We start from the raw sequence: 19572 nt of genomic DNA on the forward strand, positions 1-19572 counted from the left end.
ACTGACACCTTGATTTCAGCCCTGGGAGATGAATTCAGACTTCTGACCTTCAGGACTGCAAGGAGCTATGTTATGTTGTTTTAAGCTGCTAAATTTTTGGTAATGTTTTACAGCAGCAGTAGGAAAGAGAGAGACTGGGCGAGGGCTCTTTTCAGTGGGATCATAATTAAGCAGTAGGGATGCGTGAGTATGAGCATAGATAATCATTATTAGCATTTCAAAGAATTGTCACCTGGCCCAAATAAACTGTTTTCACTCTTCGCTGGCTCACTGTGCCTCAATTTGGTCTCTAGCTTTGATCACCTATATGACAAATGGAACTGGTATGAATTCCAGAGCCAACAGGCAAGAGTGCCTGACATCACTACACAGAGATGTCATGGACGATTTAGAAAGTGTTTTGCTTGAGAGAGCCTGGTTTTAGGTAACAAGTTGTGGCCCTGGGGGTAAGGTGGAGGAGTAAGAAGGGAAGTGTGAAAGCTGACTCCTACACAGGGCTTCTCAAACCTGTGTGCAGTAGGGACATATTTTTATAAAGCACTCCTTGTGTTGGGTTAAATTTAGTCTGATTACAAATATTGTTACTTAAATATGTATAACCATAAAAGTAAGTGTTAACTTATGCTTATAGCTTTGAGGCAACTATAAAGTCCAAAGTTATTTCAAATTAAGTGCAAATAAAACTGCCAACCCAATAAAATTCCAATTAACACCACTGAGTTAATGTCATGGATAATGTTGCTTTACTAAATCTAAATTGTTGTTCTCAACACGACTTCTCACACACTTATGAAGTTCTAGCATGTTATCTTTGTTTCAGCTGAACTATAATTCTCTACAAAGATATTGTTATGTTGGAAGAAGCATATACATCATAGTAATTAATTGACCTGTCAACAGTTTTTAGAGCCAAATGCAAATATTCAATTGATTCTCATTTGTGTAAAAATCAAAACAGACCGAGGTGAACCATAGTATTTACTAGTGTACACTTAGTGGATAAATGTCAGGATAGGGGTAATGTTAGAGGCGGGAGGAGGTTGTATTGCAAAGGGATATGTGGGGGCCTTCTGGATTCCTGGCAGTGTTCCCTTTCATGATCTGGGTGTTGTTTCTTTTTTTGTTTGTTTGTTTTCATTTTTTTCTATGTTGTTTTTTATAGGACAAAAAACATATACAGACTGTTGGATTATTATAAATTGAATGGTAGTGTAACCCCACCAGAGACAAGAACTAGAACATTGCTAGCGCCCCAGAAAGCATGTACTCCTTTTTGTTCTACCCTTCTTTCTCTTAAAAGTAACTACAATCCTATCTATAGTAGTAGTCATTGACTGCTTCTATTTTATACTTGTATGACCTAAGTATGCATCCCTAAATACAATGGGTTACTTTAACCTGTTTTTGAAATTAATGAAAACAAAGTCATATTGTATATTATCTTTTATGTTTTTACCTCTTTTCACTCAACATTTATTTCTCAGGGGCCATCCATGTAGATGCAGCTCATTCATTTTTATCGTGATATAGAATACCATTGTATGTCATGTCAACCTAAAATTGTTGGGACATGGTAATTAAGCTAGAGCATTTATTTGGGATCAAAGAATTGCAATTTGGGGTACACAGATTAGGGTACACAACCCAAATAATGCTCTACCTTGGAGCAAAAGTCAGGGGTTTTAAAAGCAAAAAGGGAATGTTTGTACATTGTTTACAAAGAATTTTTGATTGGCATTGGCAGCCAAAAGCTAATTTCGATTGAGTGAAATTGATTGCTGAGGCTCTCACTAAGCTGAGTCCCTTACTGAAGCAAGTTGCAGGTGTTCTGGCTGAATCCTTGGAATATTTGTGGTTTTCCCAGTTCAGAAGTTTATGGTTCTGCCAGTGACGACGTGCACAAGGCCCATCCCATTAAAACCTCCAAGCTCCATCTTAAAAACCTCTTGACATAAGCAACCCCATTTGATTTCATTTGTCACAAACTATACCATAATTTATTCATCCATTCTCCTCTTAGTGGATTTCTGGGTTGTTTCCGGTGTTTGGCTGTTACAACATACACTGCTGTGAACATTCTCAGACATGTCTCCTAGAGGATATATCTAAGGAGTAGAATTGTTGGGTCATATTGTGTATATTGCTAGATAATGCCACCTATTTTCCAGAATGGTTTTCTGTGCTGGTTTTCATTGTGCTTTGTATTTTCCTGACTTTGAATGAGGTTGAGCATATGTCTATGCATATGTCTGTTGGCCATTTGGATTCCCTCTTTTGTGAAGGGTCTGCTCAGATATTTTGCTCATTTTCCTATTGTGTTTTTGTCTTTCTTTTTATTAAAAGGATATATGTTCATTCTGGATCTAAGCCTTTGTCAGTTGTGTATTGATATTATTATTGCAGACATCTTCAAACTCTGAATAGTGTCTGCTGATAAATGGTGGTTCTTAGTTTTGATATGGTCAGGTTTATTTGTTTTCTCCCCTCTATGTGTAAGTGCTTTTATGTATTCCTTTTAAGACATCTTTCCCAGTTCTAGATTATGAAGCTATTTATATGGTCTTTTAAAGCTTAATAGCTTTTGTCCTCACACTTAGTGATGTATGTTAAGAACTGTGGAGAGGGCAGTCCGGGTGGCTCAGCAGTTTAGCGCTGCCTTCAGCCCTGGGCCTGATCCCAGAGACCTGGGATTGAGTCCCACATCAGGCTCCCTACATGGAGCCTGCTTCTCCATCTGCCTGTGTCTCTCCCTCTCTCTCTCTCTCTCTCTTTCTCTCTCTGTCTCATGAATAAATAAATAAAAATAAAAAAAATCTTAAAAAAAAAAGAACTGTGGAGAGTCTGAAATTTTACCCTCCTTGTAAGCTAACAAGTTGGCCAGCTCAGTTTCATGAATGCTGGCAGAAGATATAAGCTCCTGGGTCAGAGACAGATGACTTTATTTCTCTCGGCAGTAGCAGTAGCCAGAGTTTCAGTATATTCTTGTGCCAAAGCCCCAAGTGCAGATTCCCACAGGGCAGACATTAAGAGGGCTGGGACTCTTGTACACACAGTACCCGGTGTTACAGGAGAGGAACCTAGAGCCTTGGGAACCTGAATCTTTTATAATGGGCAGTAAGCCTGCCTGACCTTTGCTCCAGAGGGAGACATGGTCTTCATTATGCTGGATGGTAAATAAACCTGTCAATTTACCTGGAGAGAGACACTGTATCTTCCAGGACTAGTCGTCATGCAACCATCCTTGAAAAGGTAGTCTTGAATAAGGGAGCAAAGCCTCTGCTTGCAAGACTTGCAGAGACGTGAGATATGTAGGGAGAAATCTTTCCCAGCAGTGGAACCCACCTATTACTGAGTTGGATGTCATAAGGAGTGAGTTGCATTATTTTCCATGCTGATACAGTTATCCCTGCACTGAGGGCTGGAAAAGTGGCAGATGCTGTCGTCCAGGAACCAGGTGCTGGTGGGTTGGGCCAGGGTTCCTGCGGCAGAGGGGGGGAGCTGACAGGCTCTGCTGCTCCCTGGGAGGTGGAGCTCACAGGACTCTGTGGATGGTGGGAGGAGGGGCAGGACCGAAGAGAGGGGTCAGGAGTAGACTCGTCTTCTTCATCGGATCTTGAAGTGTATTTGTGTCCATACGGAGAAAAAGCAAACATTTAAAACAGGCCTGTATTTCTCTTCACCTGTTAAATATTTAGTATGAGGTTGACTTCAGCATCTGAAAGTTGAGTTACGTGGATTATGGGCCAGGATTCTCTGCCTGTGCATCTGGCCTCTTTCTGAGGCTTTAGTTTCTTGTCACTGATACTAGTTCTTTCCTTTCCAGTCTGAAAATCAGCCTCTTTGGCAGCATATATGGTAACCAGCTGTGGAGACTTCTGCAGTGGCAAGTGATATTTTGTGAGCACAGCATAAAATCAGTAACAGAAGTAAACAAACTAGAGGGCAGAGGAGATTGTGTATCATGACCCCCAAGGTCCAGGTAGAATCCAGAAACCATGCTGCATGTTTCAAACAGGTGGGGCTTCTGATGAAATGGGGGATGGAAGGCTAAAGGAAGCGGCATGGAGGCTGGAATAATCCAGAGAGTAGTAATTAGAGGAAGCAGCTGCCTCCTGGGGGCCAGAATGAAGAGGTTGTGGCACCTAAGCACTCAGAGGAGAGGCTGACATGGGTGGTGCCCACCTGCCCGAGTGGTTTGAGCTACGACACCCAGAGCCCATGCTTCAGGTGCCAAGAGTGGGAGCAGGAGCTTCTCCTGGTGCTGGGGGAGGGGTGGTACAGCTAGAGGCTGGAAGCAGGAGCCAGTCTGTTCCTCTCTCCTCCCTCTTTCTGCTGTTGGAACATAACTGGAAGACTGAGCAATGCAGATGGCTGAATCCTAGCCCCAGTGTCACCCAGTAGGCGCAGAGGGTGAGGTTGGAGCTAAGAGATGGTAGGTGGAACAGTCAGATGTGGAACGGCTAACTCTTCAGATGAGGACATCCTACAACAACATGAAAACTGTGAAGCTCATCTTATTGCTAGATCTAGGGACAGTGGCCTGTGGGTCATTTTGGGGTGGTGGCCAGCTGTCTGTCTGAAGCACTGGCTCCTGGACGGGCTGTGTCCACACTAGGGCCAATGGAGGAGGCCAGTGTTGCTGAACACAGAAGGGACAGGGTTTGTGTCTGATTATCTTCAAGGGCAAGTTGAATTGGTTTGAGATTTTTGTGCATTCTTGAGGTCAAAGCTAGGAGTCATAATAGGTGAGGTCTTTTCTAGTTCCTCTACTTGGCATCTGGGTAGTTGGTGCTGTCTGGGAAGGGCAGCTGCGGAGGGACAGATGCTGAGGGGGAGACAGAGATGAGGGGTCTGGGGCATGTTGGGTTGAATATCCAGGAGGCAGCTGGATGTGTGGATCTGGAGCTCAGGAGACTGATCTGGGGCTAAAGATAATAATTTGCGTGCTTGGTATGCCTGGGTGGCTCAGCAGTTGAGCGTCTGCCTTTGGCTCCCGGGGTCCTGGGATTGAATCCAGCATCAGGCTTCCTGCATGGAGCCTGCTTCTCCCTCTGCCTACGTCTCTGCCTCTCTCTGTGTGTCTCTCATGAATGAATAAATAAAATCTTTAAAAAAATTAATTAGTGTGCTTGATGGTAAGTGAACCTTTGAGAGGGTGCAGAATTTCCCAGGAGAGTAAGAAGAGAGGAGGGAAAGGCTGAAACCAGACCCTGTAGGACTCCCAGCATTTTCAAAGTGAGAAGAACTTGTGGAGGCAAGAGGGACCATCCTAGCAGAAATCTCCTCTGGTGCCTTTCATCCAGTGGTTAATAGAGAACCCCAGCAGCAACCATGGTGTGAGCTTAAAGTTCAGACCCCAGAGTGTTCCTTTGTAGAGACAGGCTCCTCAAACCACATCTGCCACAGGCGTGATGCAGGCACACACTCCTCAGCATCTCCCTCCCTGCATGGCTGGCGGGGGCGGGTGCCAGTCTGTGCTGGTCTCATGTTTGGAAGCATCTTGGTCTCATGTGTGCAAGCCTGCTGGTCTCATGTTTGCAAGCCTGTTCGTCTCCTGTTTGGAAGCATGTTGGTCTCATGTTTGCAAACGTGTAAGATGTTGCATGTGCTCTGTGGTCACACAAGTGTTTACCACCCTAATTTGGCTCTAGAATTGAGTTCAACCCACAGATTTTCTTCCCTTGCTTTGTCATTACAGGTATTTTTTTAGAAAGCAAAATTTTACTAAAGTTTCAGAGTCACCTCAGTTTGGCCAGAGAGAGGTAGAACATATGTGGTGGGCTCTACGGTCTACTTTGAGATCACAGAATGGTTTCTTATTGGGTAAAGGACCCAAGTAAACCAGTGTGGCTTAGGAAAAAGCCGGGGTGGGCTAGAGCAAGAGCAATCGAAAAACTGTTTTTGAAGAAGCTTAACTAATTACCTTTTCCCCTAAATCATAGAGATGCTCAGCATTTTGAGAAAAGCTGATACACCCACATATGAATTTATATGACCACCAGATAGATATAAGAGTGATTTCTGCATCATGAACACCCTTTCATTTTAGCAAAGGATTCTTCAGTGACACTTTTAAATAAGCAAGCTTCTGAAGTTAATTTAAAATAAAATGTGTTTTGAATGACGAAAACCAGATTACACATAAGTTTTCAGGGACATGTCCTGGAGAGGAAGTATGGTTGTCAAGTGTTGAGCAAGGTCACGGAAGAATGGGGGAGAGAAAGAATGTCATATTCATTTCTACCTTTTCTTTTCTTATCAGCATCTCAAAATACATTGACGTGGTAGTCTCTTGATTTTAGCCTGTTAGCCTTGAGCTAAAGTGACATGGTGGAAACAAATGAGTATTTTAAGGTGCTTGTCCTTGGAAGAGTACGGAAGGGTGGGGCTCTGAGGGAGGGTTTGCTAAAAGGTACCCGGTGGGCTCCCAGAAGAGGAGGGGAGCTGCTTGGGGCAGAGCCGGGAAGGAGGGTCCTGAATTGCATACCCCAGGCACCTGCCCGAGCCGGCTCTGCTGTGGGGGTGCCCTGCAATAGGGGGTGGATCACAGGCCATTTCGCAGCACTGTTTTCTGACCTGAATTTTGGAGTTATGAATGAGCTCACAGTCTCTGTTTCAGGGAGATTTACAAAATCCCAGAAATGTTCTAGCCTTCCTCTCTAGATGCAGACCCAGCCTTGACTTAATGCATCTGGTGTGGCCTAATGTGCATGTAAGTCTTTTTTGTTTTGTTTTGGCCATTATTCTTCCCATGTCTCAGTGGCATCAAATGTCCAGAAACCACCAAACGTGAGGCCCAAGAGGATTCTCCTCCCTGATACACGGGAGCTGCGTGCTGGCAACAGCAACAGCGACCCCCTGGGATCGCCAGGACCTTCCAGTGGTGATCCGGGAGGGTCACAGTTGGTGTTCAGCAGCACTGAATTTAACCGAACAGCAAAGGCCAGAGGATGTGACGAGGGCCATAGAAAGGGATTTTACTACACGGATGATTTCTTTTCTGCCTGCTTAGGAGGGTTACTGAAGTCTGGCTTTTCTTAGGGTGCTGGGGAGAGTATAGGGCTCAATAGGAAAGCAGGGGACAATGGATCACACGCACAGTCAGGGACCCTGAGGGATCTTTGTGGTCCCCAAGAGGTTTTTTTAAATTTTTTTTTTCCAAGGTGGTGAGTCAATCAGCCTTTTCTCCAAAAAACTTTAACATATACAGGTTGCTGACCTATTGGCTGTTTTCTTTTTAAGAAAATCTACATTCTAGGGCACGTGGGTGGTGACCTGCCTTTGGCTCAGGTCATGATCCTGGGGTCGTGGGATTGAGTCCTGCATCAGGTTCCCTGCTCAGCGGGGGTCTGCTTCTCCAGGTGCCTATGTCTCTTCCCCGGCTTGTGTGCTCTCTCTCTCTCTCTCAAATCTTTTTTTTTAAAAAAATCTAAATCTATATTTGTTGTTTTGCTATGAAGGATGTGTCTTCCCATTTCCAGAGAGAACTCCTGTAGATTCATGTCTTTCGCTTGTGACATTCTGTTCAGCTGTTTTGTTTTTATAGGAGGAACTTAAAAAAAAAATTATCTCATATAACTCTTGTACGGTAATCCAGATAAAATCACAATTTATAGGACGCCTGGGTGGCTCAGTGGTTGGGTGTCTGCCTTTGACTCAGAGGGTGATCCCGGGGTCCTGGGATCAAGTCCACATCAGGCTCACCGCAGGGAGCCTGCTTCTCCTTTTGCCGGTGTCTCTGCCTCTCTCTCTGTGTCTCTCATGAATAAATAAATAAAAAAAATATTTTTTAAAAAAATTACAAGTTACTATTTTTGTGTCTTTTTCTGTTTTTTTTTTCCCCCTTCTGGAAGTTACTAAAGCAATAGGTTCTTGCTTTCTTTCAGCTAATATTCATGCTTTGCATTGCTTTTATTCTTATCTAGCAACTCTATGATGAGATGATTTTTTAAATCTTTTTAACTTCTCTGAAGATCTCCAGGCCAGGAGGGCACATGTCTCAGAGACATTCATTATTTCCTTGCTATCACTCAGGGCCCAATTTCCTGGGACTTTATTGGAGAAAAGTGTCACTGATAGAAATTAAAACAATATCCTTAGCGTGGGGCAGCCCTGGTGGCTCAGCAGTTTAGTGCCGCCTTCAGCCCAGGGCATGATCCTGGAGACCTGGGATCGAGTCCCAAATCACGCTCCCTGCATGGAGCCTGCTTCTCCCTCTGCCCCCCCCTCTCTAATAAATAAATAAAAAAATATCCTTAGCATGCCTTCAGTACATTTTTGGGGAGCTGTTTGTGGTGCAGGGCCTATTATGTGGTGTATGCTTCAGGTGCTGGGGATCCCATGACATTTAATATAGACTTGGTCTTGCTTTCAGGGATCTCACAGGTCCCTGCAAGAGGCTGACACATCACCAGCTTTGGTGCGGGGTGATAAGGGCCATGTTAGCACTGACTGTATCATAGGGACCCACAGGAGGGGCCCCCAGCTAGATCTCTGTGATGTAGGCCAGCTGGGTCCGAGGACCCAGAAGGAGTCCCTCAGGAGAAGCCAAGAGGGTTCTTGGCTTTGCACAAGATAGAAATAAGATCTGACCTGAGAGGAAGTGAGAGCAGAGTTTATTGAAGCCACAGAGAGAGTGCAGATATAGACAGAGCATCCAGGAGACTCAGAAAGACCAGAAGAATGAGTCTCTGCGCTGCGTGGAGTCTGTTTTTTGTTTTGTTTTGTTTTGTTTTTAAATTTAGGGTTATGGTCTGGTGTATGTCTCTTCTCAGACATCCAGGAACAAAAATGAGTGTTTAGGTGTCCCGCATGAGTCGCTTAGGCCCTGGAGCCACAGGTCTCAGGAAGTTGGTGGCCTTGGAAAACATTCCTGATGACTCTGCCTGGTTACTCCTTAGATATTCTGTGTTATGCTGGAAGATTCCAAAGAAACTCCTTGATCTTTAAAAGGAAGACCTACAGTATCTGTTCTATTAGGGCATGTGTAAGGCAGCAGTGTAGGTCCTACAAGAGCAGAACAGGAAAAGGAGCAAACAAGCAGTTTTCATGGGGTCCTTTTGTTTCCCGGTCTTATCATGAGGCAGGCTGAGCATAGCAGTGACACCTGAGCTGTACCATGAAGGGTCTCTGGGTGGGAAAAGCCTGGCAAGCAACAGGCGCGGCGTGTACAAAGGTAGGAAAGAACAGGGTGGCTTCTGTGTGAGAGTTGAGAAATGGAGATGTGTGGGGTGCTTCTGGGTTTGGCCATGGATGAGGCAGGGAAAGGTACAGTCGGTGGCAGCCAGATCGTGGAGGGCATGGGACATGATACGTAGGAGTGTGGGTTTTCTTCTACAGGCAACAGTCTGGGGTGGGGGGTGGCGACGTTACCTATCTGATGTTTTAGATATCTCCCCGGCAGAATTGGAGGAGCCCATTCAGGAAGCTGGAAGGGTAGTTCGGGGGTGAGATGATGGTGACCTGACTGAAGGTGCGTTCATGAGGATGGAGAGACAGAAATGCACTCAAGAGCTTCTTGGGATGTGGGAGGGACAGGGATTGATGGCTGATTAAGTGGTGGGACTGGGTGGGGGGACACGTGTGGGATGAGTGAGAGGGGAGACAGATTGGTAGCATTTCGGCAGCTGCTCACTTTTACTTATATGAGACACAGAGACACGCACACATTTTTCTGGGATTTCCTTAGAATTTCTATAAGGTCTACAACAACTTTCAGAATCCAGACTTTATCGACTGTGTGATGGTGCTTCCACCAGTTGAGAAAGGAATGTGGGCCAAGAAGTAGATTTGAAGAATGGAATGATGAGTTTGTTAATTTTTAAATTGTGTAGTTGGAGTGTCTTTGGAATATCCAAATGAAGTGTCTAGCAGGCAATTGGGGTGTGAAAATAATTGAAGTTTAAGAGAGCACTTTGGGCTGGAGGTATAGATTTCCAAATCAGCAGCATATATAGGTTGATCAGTAAATCCATGGGAATTGATTAAATCACGAGGACAGATTACATACAGCCAGAGAGAAAGGAGGCCAAGGCTGTAACCAAGGTTGAACAAAATGAAATCACAAATGTAATGAAAGAGTATCTAGGGAGTCAGGGGAGAACGCTTAGGCCCCTTCCCTTCCCTTCCCTTCCCTTCCCTTCCCTTCCCTTCCCTTCCCTTCCCTTCCCTTCTCTTCCTTTCCCTTCTCTTCCTTTCCTTTTCTTTCCATTTATTTATTTGAGAGAGAGAGAGAGAGAGAGAGAGAAGGACAAGCAGACTCCACTCTGAGTGCAGAGCCCGACATGGGGCTCGATCTTAAGACCCTGAGATCATGACCTGAGCTGAAATCTAGAGTTGGATGCTTAACGAACTGCACCACGCTGACACCCCAAAAAAGGATGCATGCTTTCAAGCAGGGAATGGCCAGGAGGGTCAGAATGCTGAAAGCCACGTGAGCTAAGAGCTGAGATTTATCTTGGGGATTTAGAAATTAGAAGGTCACTGGGGAGAACAAACAGTTTAATGGGATCCAGGTTATAGATTGTATCAATCAAGAATGAGTTTGGTTGCCAGTCATCACAGCCCCATACAGACCTGGGTTTCTTTGATTCACACAACACAGAGACCAGAGATGAGAGGCCTCCAGGGGCCTTCAGCAGCTTAGTGGTACCAAGGCTGCCTCTCTTATGGTCTCCACTGGCTGCACAGCCTCAAACACCATGGGTCCTGTGTCAGGCAGGAAGAAGGAGGAGAGACTATCACCTTCATACCAGAGATTCCCAGAATCCCCCACCCCAGTGCCTTTCCTCGGGTCCTGTGGGTCCTCGTGGGTCACACGATGAGCTCTTGTAGTGAGGAGCGCTGGGGGGGGGACTGGCACTGGTGGCGTAGTGAGCCTTTGCCTGGGCTGGCCCTCTCACATGACCCCTGGTCCTCTCAGCAGGAGGGGAGAAGCTTGTCCTGATTCAGCATCTGGCAGAGTCCTGCTGCCCCCCCCCCCCCCAGGTTTGAGGAGTGAAGAGGAAAGTGGGGATGGTCTAAGTGAAGTCTCCTTAAGAATCTGTACTGAGAAGTAGGCGCCAGGGGAGGTAGCCAGAGGGGAACATGGGGAAATGGTGCAAGGCTCTGTGGTAGATAGAGTGTGAAAAGGTGAGTCCTGTCAGGGTCGATTTCATGAGAGGTTTCCACCACCTGGCCAGTGCCCAGTGATGTGGAAGGCAGGGGAAGGCTGTGCTTTTCTTTGGTAAAGTGGCTTCCAGAGTCTTCTCAGACAGATTGACTGTTGGAAGGAGGACATAAGAAGGTTGGGTGATCTAGAAATCTATTCCCTCAAAGCTGTCCATACTTAGCCTCCACGTGTCCCCAGTGTGAAGTCATGTAACACAGGGGTCAGCCTGGCGGTTAGATCTTGAAGCTCGAATCCACTGAAGGTCATAGCTGGAAGGGTGACTGGAGTCCCTTTTGTTCCCTTCCCTGGCTGGGGCTGACCTCCACGAGTCCCTTGCCATCTGGGAGGGTGTGTGCTCCTGTTTCTTTCTCCCAAGTGTCCTTCCCCAGAGCTGCGGGCCTCAGGATTTGGAGTCTGTGGTGGGAGGAGGGAATAGTGGGACAGGGAGTTTCTGCTTGTGCTTTGACTATGGTGATGGTTCTTGTTGGTTGCTGGCAGGTGATCAGAGCCGACTCCCTCGCAGGGGCCTCATTTGCTCCTAGGCCCCTCTGATTGGTATTGGCTTGACCTCTGCAATGAATGAAACTTTCTTTTACTGCTGGTGGCACTAACCTTCTTTTGGAAGATCCTCTTGGGAAGGGTTCCTTTAATACCGGGGACCCTACTTCTGGCCCTAGGGTTTGCTGGCTTTTGATCTGCCCTGAGTTTGCGGGTGCACTTACTTCCCACTGTCTTCATTGTGTCAGTGTAGGGCAAGGGATCTGAACCTCTGCTTCTGTCTATAAGTTCTTAAAATTCATAAACTAGTTGACCCAATATTGCAACTTACAGGGGCTCTGTGAAGACCAAGAAAAATCAACAAGAAAAAGCCACTTGACTTTATGAAGAAATTAATTTTTTCCCTAAGATAAAGAGTTTTCCTAAGATAAAGAGTTCTAAAAAGGAATGTCAGAAAAAGATCCTTTCTCAGACTTTTCTCAGCAACATTAAATGCCAGAAAGTAGAACTTGCAGTGTCTCCCAAGTACTGAGGAGGGAATAGATTGACATCCAAATGTTATATGTAGCTTGGTATCTAGAGAACACTCCACTTTATCTGTTGAATGAATCCCAGAATGCAAAGGTCTCTACTCTGGAGTGGTTGCAGATAAATAAGTATTACTTGTTACTTTTGTAAATAGAAGTGTGTGTGTGTGTGTGTGTGTGTGTGTGTGTGTGTGTGTATGTGTATCTAAACCTAGGAAAAAGGTGGGAAGAATTGTCCCGGACTTTTAACAGTGATTATATCCGGGAGTAGGGGCACCTTTGCTTCTTAATTCTTGTAAATCAGATTTTAATAAGATTTGATCATGTTTTACGTTTTGTATTTCTCATTATTTTTTCAATTTTATAAGATACCATCCACATAAAGAACAAGAGCTATCATTGGTCTAGGCCTGGTTATACAATTTTTAAAATTTGAAACAAGGGGTTCCTGCTTATTCATTAAAAAAAACCCACAGGTGTACCATTTGTGCTAGAGCTCTTTTTTAAAAAAAAAGATTTTTAATTTATTTATTCATGAGAGACACACACAGAGAGGCAGAGAACACAGGCAGACGGAGAAGCAGGCTCCAAGCAGGGAGCCCAATGTGGGACTCGATCCCGGGTCTCCAGGATCACGCCCTGGGCTGAAGGCCGCGCTAAACCGCTGAGCCACCCGGGCTGCCCTAGAACTCTTTTTAGGCTAATATTTATTGGTGAGCATTAGGAATATAATGTTCTCAGCATCAACTTCTACTTACTTCTGAAAGTGATGACATTTTCCTAGGATGGACAGGATTACTTGAGGAGAACGAAGTACATTTTTTCCAGCCAGACTGTTTCATGTGGTTCAAAACCTTTTCTGTCGTCTGATTTTATAACTCCTCTCAAGAGCTATTTTGACATTGTCCTTGTGAGGTCTTCACCTATGTGGGTCAATGAAAAGGACCATAACAGAACAAATCAAAGCAAAGGAAGAAAAGAAAAGACTACTTCCTCCCTGACTCCCAGTGGAACTCTGGGTTCCTATGCGGGCCTGTCTGTGGTCTGGACCCCATGCACAGGGTCCCAGAAAGAGAGTGACCTTGGTAATAGATTACATTCCCCAAAGACTCTGCCTTAACTATGCAGGGTTTTCTACAAAGAAAATCCTGAAGGACTACATTTTGCTCTGAAAGAGATCAAACACCATAACCACAGGCTAGAAATCAAACCTTGGAAAAGGTCAGACTTGTAGAAGAATCCTACGGCTAATGATCACTGGATAGAGCACATGTGGGCATACTTTTAAAGAAACAGAATGAAATTTATGAGAAAAAATGTCAATCTCCTCCATCAACCCTAATTGAAAATGGCCAAAGAAATAAAAAACCAGCATCAGTGCTGGAAACTAGAGAAGTCATCCACCCTTATGTCACCAACTTGGAGGAAGTTCTGCCTAATAGAGGGCAAAGTGTCTCCTTGGCCAAATCATAGATACCTCTCCTGAAAAAAGAGAAAAAGCTAGGGTATGAAGAAAGTAAGTAGAAGAGATTCTACTAGACTCAGAAGGTAGAATATTACCCTCAGTGATAGTCTCTACTTTCCAGGCATGGAGCCAAGAGGACTCACAGCCTCTGTACTTACCGGGAACACCTAACTACAGTTGGAACCCCTTTCCCCCTGGTGAGTCCAGGGGGATTCAGAAGCAGCTCCTATAGAAAGCTCAAAGTCAAGCCTGGCTTGAGGATAACAGGCCTTCCTGGTAGAGTGAGTGGGGTGCTCAGAAGGTGGGTGGTCCTGGACACACTTAACCAAGATGAGCCTGGGCCAAACTTCTTTTTACTTCCCATTTCTTGTTGGTTTTTGTTATAGATTCTGGAGCATGTTTCCTGGACTCTGACTTCCCAGTAAGCAATTCATAATTCAGCTTTTCTATTTTGTGCTCACCCTTTTTTTTTTAAATTGAGATTTCCCTCCCCTTCTGATTGCTCCTTTTTCATTGGAGGCATTTCTTGTTTTATGCATACAGTATCTTCACAAATGTGTCTGTGGGCATTAATGAGAAGCTTTAGAAGTTCTCCTGTACACGTTGATTACCTCTGTTTCCTTTGGGTCATTTTAAAGTTTCCTCTTTGACATTTTCCCTCATGTTCCTAGTTTTCCTTAAATTTCTGATTCTTGGCCACCAGTTGATAAGAGTGAAGGACTAGGTCTAACACTTGGATAATTGGCTTAGGTTTTGTCTATTTGTCTAACAGTCTTTTTATTTGTAAAAGGGCTGAGTTGGGTGGGTGTGGTGACCAGTGGGCTTCATACTAGGGTGAGGGCCACAGAACACCAGATGGGAAGGCTGGAAAGAAGGGTTTTTCTCTGGAAATGAGGACTTTTATTCTTGGGCAGGGCTGCCTATCCATGGTTCGCCTGGTATCTGTTGGGATGTTGGGATGGAAGGATCTCTAGTTTCTCTTCATACCCACGTTGGGGCCCTCTGATTAGAGTAGTCCCCTCCCTTTAGATCACAGGTACAGGACAAACACCCTGCCTGCCTGTTTTTCAGTGGTAGTATTAATGGCTGATGTTTAATGAGACTTAACAGTATCAGATGCTGTTCTAAATATTTCCCATACATTAACCATTATGAGGCAGTTACTATTATTATTTTATCTGTATTTTGCAGCTGAGGAATTGGAGGCACAGAGGGCTTCACTAATTTGCCTGGAGTTACCTCTAGTTGGCAGCAAGGCAGGGATTTGAACCAAGATGGCACAGGGATGGACCTAGAGGGGCTCCACTGACCCTTTGGCTTTCAATACAGTTCTTTTATCAAATCTCCTGATGATTTCCCAGGGGCTCACTCCATTCTTTTCATGTTTACTTCATTTAGACTTGGGATTTCTCTGTACAGTGGTCTACCCTCTCCCCATCTGCACTTTCACTTTCTGTGGTTTCGGTTACCCGTGGTTCGCTCTCCCTGATTTCAGTTACCTGCTATTTCAGTTATGCATGGTCAGCAGTGGTCCTGAAGCAAGTGGTCCTCCTTCTGGCATATGGTCAGAAAGTCAGTCATAGCTTAATGCTATGTGACCATGCATCCTTCACCTCACTTCATCTTCTTGTGTAGATGTTGTGTCATCTCACGTCATCACAAGAAGGGCAAGTACAGAGCAGTAAGGTATTTTGAGAGAGAGAGAAACCACATTCACCTATCTTATGACAGTATACTGTAATCCATTCTATTTTATTATTAGCTATTGTTTTTGCTGTGCCTAGTTTATAAATTGCATTTTATCATGTAAATGTATCATGTAAAGGAAAAAACATAGTATATGTAGGGTTTGGTACTATTCATGGTTTCAGCATCCCCTGGGGGTCTTGGAATGTACTCTTGTGGATGAGCAGATACTACTGCATGAACTTTGAGCTTGAGAGCAGTTTTCTATCATGTGTGGGTTTGTCTACTATTTGCTCAGCTCTCTGGTCCCATCTGCTGCCTATCTTCTAAGGATTTTTCACCATTTATGCTCTTCTGCTGGTACCTCTTTTGTCTCTCAGCCCTATTATGTGTGTGTCATATGCCTCTCTCTCTACATATGTTTACAAGTTAATTTGAAGGTATTTGGCACAGTGGAGGGGAAGATGTGTGTATTCTGGCCACCATTTTGATTCAATGTCTGTGGTACTTCCTATATGTATTTTATCTACTTACTTCCTCTTGGTGAGATTAATATCTTTATTTTGCTGCTATAATAATTAAACTTGAAGTAGCGTTTTGGGTGCAGAGGACATGATCACCATGTAGTAGCCTCTGGGGCTTTTTGTCTTTTGAATATAGATTATTAGATTCTATATGGTTTAGTCCTGATTCTACTGAACACACTTCCATATGTGGATAGTCAGACACGACTATCTATTTCTACTATTCGGAAAGAAGAGGAAGAAACAAGCCAGCATTGTTTGTTAAACTTCCTTAGGGACTGGTAAATCTCGATAAATATGATGTGTGCACATACTGAAAACATTGAATGCAGGGTTTGCAGGAGGGGGTGGCTAAATACTTTTTACTGAAATAAAACATATATATTTATAGGAAAGTGACAGGTCTTCTGTTATAACAAGGTAATCTGTTATGACAAAGTGAACACATTCACATAGCCAGTTCTAGATACAGAATATTACTAGCACCCCAGGAAGCTCTCTTTTACCATAACTTAAAGGTAACTACTATACTTCTATCACCATGGATTAGTTTTTCCTGTTTTTAAATTTTATGTGAATGGACTAGTACATGATGTTCCCTTTTATGTTTGAATTTTTTAATCAGAATCATACAGCATGAGCTTTTTCAGTGTTACATCTGTTATCTACCCATGTGTTGCATGTGACAGGAGTACTTCTTCCTTTTTAATTGCAATACAGAATTGCATTATAGAAATAGCTTCAATCTATTTATTCACTGTTATTAATCGATATTTAGGTCATTACTAGTTTTTGGTTATTATGAGTAATGTTGCTTGTTCTGGTTATATATAAGGAATTTCTTCTGGGTCTTCACCTAGGAGTGGAATTATTGAGTCAGAGAGTTTGGTTTTTCATATGTTCAATGATATTAGATTTTGCCAGACTGTTTTCCCAAGTAATGGTACCAATGTAAACCCCATGAAGAGTGTAGGAGTGTTCCAGTTGCTCTATGAGCCCTTGGAGAAATTTGCATTATGGTTGTTATAAAATAATTTTAGCCACTCTGGTCATGATGAACTGTCATCTCATTGTGGTTTAATTTGTGTTTCCATGGTGATAATGAGATAAAAATATTTTTTAATGCTTATTGCCTATTTGGATATCCTTGTTTGTGAAGTTGCCTCCATAAGATTTTGCCATGTTAAAAAATATTTAGTATGCTACCTTCCTCTCAATGGCTTGTAGGGATTCTTCTTAATGTTTGAATGTGATTCTTTCTAATGTATTGAAAATATCTTTTTCTACTTTATGACTTGATTTTTCACTCTGCCTTATTTTTAATGAGGTCCAATATATCAGTCTTTTTAAAAAGATTTTATTTATTCATGATATATATATCTCACATATATATCTCATATATATGTATCTCATATATATATGTATATATGAGGGGGGGGGCAGAGACACAGGCAGAGGGAGAAGCAGGCCCCATGCCGGGAGCCCGACGTGGGCCTCGATCCCGGAACTCCAGGATCGTGCCCTGGGCCAAAGGCAGGCGCCAAACCGCTGAGCCACCCAGGGATCCCCTCTTTTTCTTTATAGTATTGGGAAATTGTCCATCCCAAGGTAATGTTATCCTATAGAATCTTTAAACTTTTACCTTTTTATTTTAACATCAATGAGGAATTTTCTATTTTTGTTTTAAGTGGGCTCCAAGTGGGGTGGAGCTCCTCCAGGGTGGGGCTTGAACTCACAACCCTGAGATCAAGACCTGAGCTGAGATCAAGAGTAAGATGCTTAACTGACAGAGCCACCAAGGTGCCTCAAGAATTGTTTTTGATGTATGGTGTAAGATATGGGTCCTAAATTATTTTTAAGAGTGAAGTGATCCTGAAATGTAGGAGTTTGAGAACTGGTGATTTAGAGCTATAAATCCCTCTAAGAAACAGCTTTAGCTACATTCCACAAGCCTAAATATATTTCTGTATTTGGTATTACTCTCTTATAAGTATTTTTAATTTCCCTAGCAATTGCATATTTGATTCAGGTTATTTAGGTATATTGCTTAATTTTCTAATAATTTGGAACATTTTTGGGGTTTTGATTTCTGTATTAATTTCACTGTGGTCAGAGAACATACTCTGAATGATTTTAGTCTTTGAAATTGTTGGAGACGTACTTCATGGTTCAGTGCATGGTCTGTTTTGGTAAGTGCACCATGTCTACTTGAAAACCATTGTTATTGGGAGGAAGTGCTCCAGTCCCGTAGGGCGGGGGTAGTGGCACCCGTGGTCCTGGTTGCCAAGGCCACCAAGCCTGGGGCTGTGGATGCTGTGGCTCGTGGATCGTTACTTCACTGGCTGGTACAAAGCCGATGTCAAAGGCAAACCCTGTGAGGACCACTGTATACTACAGCGCTCCAACTGAATATGTGTCATCACATTGGCAGACTCTCATCCAGTTTTCAAAGTGGAAAAACAATTAAAAGCATCTCCTATCAAATCAGTACTAACTGTAGCCGACTTCAGAACAAGGTCTCTGGGAAATTTAAGCGAGGGGCAGTTTCTAATAGAGCTTGCACCTCTGTGTACGATTTACTGCTCAGATGGAGAAGAATATACCATATCTCGCTGTGTTAGAGGACGGCTGATGGAAATGAATGAAAACATTCTCCATAAGCCATCTATTCTTCAAGAGAAGCCGTCAACCGAAGGCTACATTGCAGTTGTATTGCCCAAATTTGAAGAAAGTAAAAGCATAACGGAAGGGTTACTGACACAGAAACAGTATGAAGCAGTCGTGGGGAAGCGCATTAATGCCCCAACAGCTCCATCATGAGGATTGTAATGGGGTAATGAGCAATGCGGCATGCTTATCCCTCCCTGGCCTGTGGCCTGAGCAGTCCGTGCACTAAAGAGCCACCTGCACATGTGAAGTGCTTCACACCCAGCCATCCGCAGAGAGACCTGACCTTAAAACTTAACCTAGTTTCCCTTCTTTATCTTATATAACGAGTCTTGGTTCTTGTTTTTGTCCTCAGCCTCCCAGATCTGCCCTGCCCATGTACTCACTCTGTTGTTTGCTTTTCTAACAACTGGCAAGCAGAGGATGTTTTTCTGATAAAAAATAAAGCACTTTGAGAAAAATTTGGACAAGACAGATCAGTGTCAAGTAGCAAAGTAAAAATAATTTAACCATTGTCCTATAACCCATTGGTAAATACTACATTTTGATGTGCTTTGATTTGAATGTTATGGCATGGTTATTGTTTTTGCCTCAACTTTCCTTCAGTTTGAAGTTGGAAAAAAATCAGGCTTTTTTAACCCATTTGGCTTCTGAATGACATTACAGAAAAGGCTGGTACAGCCTCTCCAGCCCTAGCTCTTCTCCCTTTAGGTAGTAGGGCAGGGGCAGGGCGTAGAGCATACCTCCTCCACTCCTTACACAGCGCGTAGCTCGGATGGCCTTCTCTAAAACAAAGTCAAATGTAACACTGGCTTCTTAAATAAGGGATACAGGAAAAGGCTTTGAAAACCACAAAGGGCTTTCCCAACATGGACGTATTCTAACGCAGTGTAAAGCTGCTTCTCATAGTCCGTACAGTATAGTCGCTCGGTCTCCCACTCTAGCTGTGGTGTAGCCAGCCAAGAAGTTATGAGAAGGTGCTGTAATCCAAAGGCACAGATGCCTTTGAATGGAACAAAAACTTTTACATCATCTAAACTAAAAACAGAACTGATT

At 43.6% G+C, this 19572-nt stretch overlaps 1 protein-coding gene and 1 pseudogene across 5 annotated transcripts in view; both read left to right on the top strand.

Annotated features, from left to right (window-relative positions):
* SH3GL3 (SH3 domain containing GRB2 like 3, endophilin A3) overlaps positions 1–19572 on the top strand; it is a 135416-nt gene that overhangs the window by 54015 nt on the left and 61829 nt on the right. The window lies entirely within an intron of this gene.
* LOC140610846 (protein Abitram pseudogene) lies at positions 18160–18796 on the top strand (annotated as a pseudogene).

Source organism: Canis lupus, chromosome 2 (assembly GCF_048164855.1).
Source record: "Canis lupus baileyi chromosome 2, mCanLup2.hap1, whole genome shotgun sequence".
Lineage (NCBI taxonomy): Eukaryota > Metazoa > Chordata > Mammalia > Carnivora > Canidae > Canis > Canis lupus.